Source organism: Condylura cristata, unplaced genomic scaffold, assembly GCF_000260355.1.
Source record: "Condylura cristata isolate star-nosed mole 26May11 unplaced genomic scaffold, ConCri1.0 scaffold00026, whole genome shotgun sequence".
Classification (NCBI taxonomy): domain Eukaryota; kingdom Metazoa; phylum Chordata; class Mammalia; order Eulipotyphla; family Talpidae; genus Condylura; species Condylura cristata.
Genome location: NW_004567127.1, coordinates 7,017,327 through 7,023,745, shown reverse-complemented (window position 1 = coordinate 7,023,745; position 6,419 = coordinate 7,017,327). Strand labels below are relative to the sequence as shown.

The window sequence follows — 6,419 nt, the reverse complement described above, 5'->3', positions numbered from 1 at the left end:
AAAAAAAAATGAGGGTTTCTGGGGACTGGGCCCAGGGGCCTGTTGCTGCCTGGGGCCCAAGGATCACATTTTGAGAACGTGCTTCCCAGTACCGTTGAACCTGGTTTCTGCAAGTCAGTGATGTTCAAAGTAAAGTGTAGTTGAGGCGTAAGCGCCATGCTAGTGACCTCACACCCATTCCCTGACTGATTTGCACAGCGGGGTGTGTACAGTGAGGGAGAGGACCAGGGGTGGGCAAGGCCCTGAGGACAGAACCAGGGCTCAGGCCCTGCTGCTCTGTGTCCCATGAAACCCCTGAGGCATTAGTTGTTGCTCTCCTGCAGACCAAGGCCAGGGCTAGAGGCAGGGCTCCTGGCTCTCTAGGAGGCTCCTCCTCACCCTGAGCCACGCCCAGGAGAGGGTCATCAGACCCAACCTATGCCAGAAAACCTTTATCTGGTCAGATAAACTGAACAAAAATGAAACCTTACTCCCCTCCAGCAGCAGATGTTTCTTAAATATCTAAGATGAGCCAGAACCCCGGATAGCTATGAAAAGCATGAGTTCCCTGCCCCCAGGTTACTCAACCCAACTGGGGGAAGCAAAATGTTAGCCAAAACATTAGCAGGAAAAACAGGAGCGATGAAAATGCCAAATAAGGTTATTGAAAGTGGCGCTGGCAAAGCTCTCGGGGAGCACAGAGGTGACAATGCTTGGTGGGCCTCAAAGTCAAAAGAGGAGCCAGTGTCTCCTCTCTCCAAGGCATTCTTCACCTAGAGTTCTGCCTTTCTCCCTATTTGCATTATGTTTCAGTTGGCGTGTCTTGGTTTTAGGATGTCAGAGACAGGCACAGGAACTCTCCAGGAGGGCTCTCCCAGGTGGTGCAGGGGTGAGGTCTCAGCACTATGAAGCTATCTGCAGCCATTGCAGTATGAGTTGGATCCCCGGCCAGGGAGTGACCCACATGGCGCTGCAGACCTCTCCTGTCTCCCTGCTGCTCCCCTCAGCAGTGTGTTTCAGTAGATCCACCTGTTCTGCTCCCCACTCTGTCTCTGGTGGATCCTCTCACGGCCCCCCACACACACCCCCAAACACACCTCTGGCCTACCCCCCAGCTCTGTATGCATTAATAAATAAATCTGTTAAGAAAAAATTTCTCTACTGCCTGACACCAATGTGCTGGTTTTCTGCCCCAGCTTGGGCTGCTGCGAGACCCGAGGGTAAAGGGCTCTCGGCTGCCAGCCCCTGTGGGAGTTGCCTTACTGTACCGACACTTGGCTGGTGAAGGTAGACTGTGAATAGCTGGGCCTCATGTCTCAAGTCGGGACGACACCGAGGGGCACCCCAGTTTCAAAGTCCTCTGTCGTGTTGGCTTGAGCTCCCTACTGAGACCGTAGGGACCACAGCTCCCGTGGGCTTCCCCTCCTTCCCTCCCAGGGCACTCCCTGTAAGCCTCCTGCACCCCAGTCCCCATCCCAGACTCTTCCTTTGGGTCAGGACTAAGCCCTCGAGAGGATGGAGGCAATTTCTTCCTGAGTATCTTCTGTGGCCCCAAGTTTGCAGATTTTTGACAGTTACTACATTTCATCGGTGCAAGTACGAAATGTGGCAGATTTCCTACTTCACCCAAAAGGTCACGAAAAGCTACCACGGCACAGAAACTTGGCCAGCGTCCTACAGCGGAGCAGGGATGGGACTCAACCTGCATCCACTTGGCCTTCAGGTCCCTGCGCCTTGCCCTGGCCACGCCACAAGCAGACAGTAACAACACATTTGAGGCATAAGCTCCGTGAGCTTGTCAGTCATGAACCTGAGAAGGAGTCCTCTGCTTCACTAACTGCTGAGACTTCCCGCTGCCGGGATGCTGACGGAACAGCCCTCTCTGGAGAGCCGCGCTGCGTTCAGGGCCAGGAAGGAGGCCTGGGGTAGGTGTCTCAGCTGTCCGGCCCCCAGCTGCCCCTCCACAGGGGGTGGAAAGAGAGGGATGATTGGCCTACACAGGTCATCAGGGGTCAGAGCAAGATAGAGACTTGGAGACCCTTGATTCTAGGAGAACGAAGCTCAGAAAAGCAAGGTGCCCCCACGCTGACCTGCCTACTACCTGATGGCAGAGCTCAAATTGTCAAACCAGTCAGGCCTCTTGCCTGAGCTAACCCTGGACCCAGAATTCCAGGGCCAGCCCTGCCTGCTCCCTCGGGCCCTCGGGCCCCTCCGCTGCTTCTCTGTGGTGTGGGCTCTGAGCTTGTCCACTGGGCTGCCCTACCTTGACCTCTGCACGCCGGCCTGGGGCTGCTGCCATACTTGTTGCCACAAAAATCCTGTAGTCACGTCTCTGAACCGGTTTGGCAGCTGCCATGCCCTGCTGTCTGGCCCTGGGAGCCTTACTCATCCACCTGACTCCTCAGGTGCGGCAGGGCCAGGAGGCCCTGCTGGAGTCTGACCTGCCCACCCCCGTGGAGGGGGCAGCTGGGTGCTGGACAGCTGGACCGTCGCTCTGGCCTCCCTCCCCACCCTGATGGCACAGGCTCTCCAGCACAGGGCCTTCTGCTGTTGAGCAGTGAGCACCAACGCTCCGGGACCCCATGCCCCTCCCGCCCAACTCAAGTCAAAGCCTGGTGGAACTTGGGCCCGGGAGCAGACAGGGTGTCCTCAGGGTGTAGGGTGGTTTGGGGGTGTGCCCGCAGCATACAAGCCCCTTCTTCATCCCCAACGTGTTTTCCCTTCCCCGAGTCCTGGTGAGTCAGCATGGCAGGGCCGCACACAAGGCTCCCATTCAGGGCTCGGTTTCCTTCGGCTCTAGCTCAGATCTCACCCCCACCCCCCTTCTCTATGTGGGCCTTATTCTCACCATGGGAAAGCTCTGCTCCCTGCCCTGTGCCGCCTCCTTGCCTCCAGTCCCCCCACTCCACACACACATGTTTGCACACGCGCGTATGCACACACACGCTGACTGTGCCACGGCCCTGCGTTTGTTCAGTGTGGTGTGTCAAGTTTCGTGCTAAGAGCTGAAACTACCGCTGTGGCGTCGCAGGGCAGCGCCTGGCAGGACAGAGCAGAAGCCTCAGGGGAGCCCCCAGGGCCTGCGACATTCAGCGAAGCCAGGAATGTGGGTGCAACGGCCAGGACAGGCTGCGCTGATGGCGGTGTGCGCGCCGGCCAAGGGGAGCAACAGCCAGGAAGTAGCTCAGTGGTCCTCGAAGTGGCCCTGGACAAGACAGATGACCTCTGCTAACGTCCATTCCAGTGTCAGGAAAAAGAAGATTCCAGAACCTCGTTTTTTTAGGGTTTTGTGAAAAGTGAGATGAAACCCATGAGCGCCTGGCGCACGGTCAGCACTCGCGGCCTTTGCGGGGTGGCGCAGCAGGTGAGGGGGGAATCACCCACCCCGGGGCTCTGGGTGGGAAGGAGGCGCCGAGGGCTCCCCGCCCCCCACCCCGCGGTGCTCGCCCCGCGGCCCCGCCCACGGGCGGGAAGCTGAACCGCTCGCGCCACCTGCTGTTGAGTCTCCGGGAGTCTCCGGACGGAGGGACGGACCGCGCCGTCACCTCCCTGGAGAGACCCGGCTGCGGGCAGGGGGGGACCCCGCGTCCGAGTCGCTGGGAGCGAGCGGCCCCACCGCTCCATCGCCCTCCCCCCGCCCCCCACAGGGAAGCCGGGGACAGGACGGCGCCTGGCTAGCTGCGGGTGGAAACCCAGCCGGTGTAAAAGCGGGGAACAGCTAAAAGCGGGGAACAGCCACCTCACCCGGCGTTGTGAGCCTTAGCTGAGCAAGCCTGAGACTGCAGCAGGCGAGTGCGGACGTCAGCAAGTGCTCAGCGAGAAGCGGCCTCGCATCCTGTAGCCGCCAGAAAGTGACCGGCATGTCACACGTATGTGCGTGACAAGCACTTGGGAACTGGAGTGACTGTCCGTTTATTCGTCCCTTCAGGTAGGTGCGCTTAACACACCTCTTGTTCCTCCTGTACTGTTGATGCTGGAAGGAAAGAAATGGGAGGCAAGGGAGAGAAGAAGAAAAACATGGACCCAAGCCAAGGATCCGGAAGGAAAGCAGAGAGATTTCATTCGTGCAGACAACCCACACCAGCGCTTCTAGTGCCAAGCACTGACTTGGGCACTCGGGTAGCCACAAACAGCTGCAGACTCCCAGGAGCCCTTAGATGCTGAAAGAAACAGACACCAACCATCTTGTGTGGATAATGCAGTTAAGAACAGGCTGTGGGGGCAGAGTTGTTCTCCGTTGGGGTCAGGATGGCCCCTCAGGAAATGGTCTGGAAAGAGGGGTAGACGCTTCCAGGTGGCAGAGATGGGGCTGCAGGGTTGTGAATAACATATGCGCTGGGCTGTCAACCCGCAGGGAGAAGGCTGGGGCGGGAGTGCGGATCTGGGCAAGCAGAAGGGAACAGGAGACGGGGTGATGTGTCCGGGAGAGAGTGGGGGACCGAGAGCCTGACCAGGAGGCTTCACTAGCTGAGGTACACTCAGCATGAAGCCAGTGTGGAGGCTTAAGGCTGACCGACCTCAGCTGGCCCCACCCAGTCTAAGCCCTGAAGCACCCAATAATGTATTCATAGAGTCACCTTTTGATAAAATTTGCAAATGTAACATCTTCTGTTTTAAAGATTTATTTTTATATGTACAAGAACTGGGGTGTAGGCCAGAGATGGAGGGGGGGCGGCAAGAGGATTCACCAGAAACAAAATGGGGAGCAGAACAGGCAGATTGACTGAAATACACTGCTGAGGGGAGCAGCAGGGAGACAGGAGAGGTCTGCTGCGCCATGTGGGTCAGCTCCCTGGCCGGGGATCGAACTCAGGCCATGCCAGTGGCCCATACATGGAAATTGTGCCACCGTGGCTGGCAATAAATAGCTCAACAGCAATGAGACTTTAACCCCTGTGCCACCAGGGAAGCCCCTGCAAACATAACATCTCAACTGCACTCAATTAAGTCTGCCACTTCTTTTCCTCTGACTTCTCCTGTAGCCTACTTTTCACCATATTGACTGGCCTGGAATTTGTGGCCATGAGCAGTTTTTGAATTCAGCTAAAGGTAAGTTGAATAGGGAATCATTTTTGAGTAAAATCTACATTGATGAGACCTCCCTGGTGGCATGACAGGTAAAAGCACAACACTATGAAGCTATCAGCAGCCATTTATCTCAGCACAAGCTCAATCCCTGGTCGGGGAGCTGACCCCACATGGTGCTTGCTGGGAGAAACAGATGTGAGAACACCGCCACATCTTAAAGCTATTTGCAGAAATGTTACATGGGCCTCCCTGGTGATCCAGGGGCTAAATCTCAGCACAGTGAAGCAATCACCAACCACTGCAGCCTGAGTTCGATCCCTGGCCATGGAGTGACCCACATGGCCCAGCAGACCTCTCCTGTCTCACCACCGCTCCCCTCAGTAGTGTATTTCAGTACATCTGCCTGGTCTGTTCCCCACTCTGTCTCTGGTGAATCCTCTCACTGCGCCTCCATCCTACACATCTTTGGCCTATACACCAGTTCTTGGAGGCATACGTTAAAAAAAAAAAAGTTACGTAATGACATTTCCATTATTTCTGTTTCAGAAATTTGAGTCATTTTTGGATAAAACATGGCGTTAATATTAAAAGCGTTATTTTACACTATTGCTAACTGTAAGTTAATTAAAGACAAATTTTAAACTACTTTAAAAGAAAATACATTTTTAAGAATAGTTTTAGATTTACAGAAAAATTAGTGAGCTAATACAAAGTGTCCATATCCCATCCCCCACAGGGGGATTTTTTTTCTGTTAACATCTTACTTATGTTACAAATGTAGGGCATATTTGTCACAACTGATGACCAGTATCAATACCTTATAATTGTTTACTGAAATCCATACTTCATTCAGATTTCTTTTAAGGTTCTTTTTCTTTTCCAGGAGCCTGTCCAGGATCCATGACATTTGTCATATTTCCTTAAGGTGCCTCTTGGCTATGACAGTTTCTCAGACTTTACTTGTTTGGGGATGACCTCAGTAGTTGCAAGGGATGTTGGTCAGAGTTTCTGAGTGTCCCTCCTTTGTCTGATGTTTTTCTTATGATTAGACTGAGGTTACGGAGAGGAAACCTCTGAGGTGAGGCAAACTCCCAGTCACATCATCTGAGGGTCTGTCTGGCCAGCATGACTTACGGATATGGGTGGTGACCTTGCTCCTGACCACGGGAAATTTTTTTAGGTTTCTCCACAGTATCATTGCCCTTCCCCTCCCTTTTTTCTGTTCCCTGCTCTATGGAAGGAATTCCCAGCCAGGACCTCACGCTTGGGGAGCAGGGAGTTGTCGTTCACCTCCTTAAGGCAAAGTGTCTATAGTATTATCTGGAATTTTCCTGCAGGGGAGCTTTGTCTCGCCATAAAACTATTCAATCATTTATATCGCTATGGATTCAGCTATATATACATATATATAT

The 6,419-nt window shown here is 54.2% G+C and overlaps 1 long non-coding RNA gene across 1 annotated transcript; it reads left to right on the top strand.

The window, feature by feature from the left end:
- The first annotated feature begins 2,921 nt into the window (after positions 1 to 2,921).
- On the top strand, positions 2,922 to 6,413 carry LOC105854115. Its single transcript, XR_001145838.1, has 3 exons — positions 2,922 to 3,343; positions 3,627 to 3,907; positions 5,891 to 6,413. It is a non-coding gene; the product is annotated as an uncharacterized LOC105854115 (long non-coding RNA).
- Positions 6,414 to 6,419: the final 6 nt, after the last annotated feature.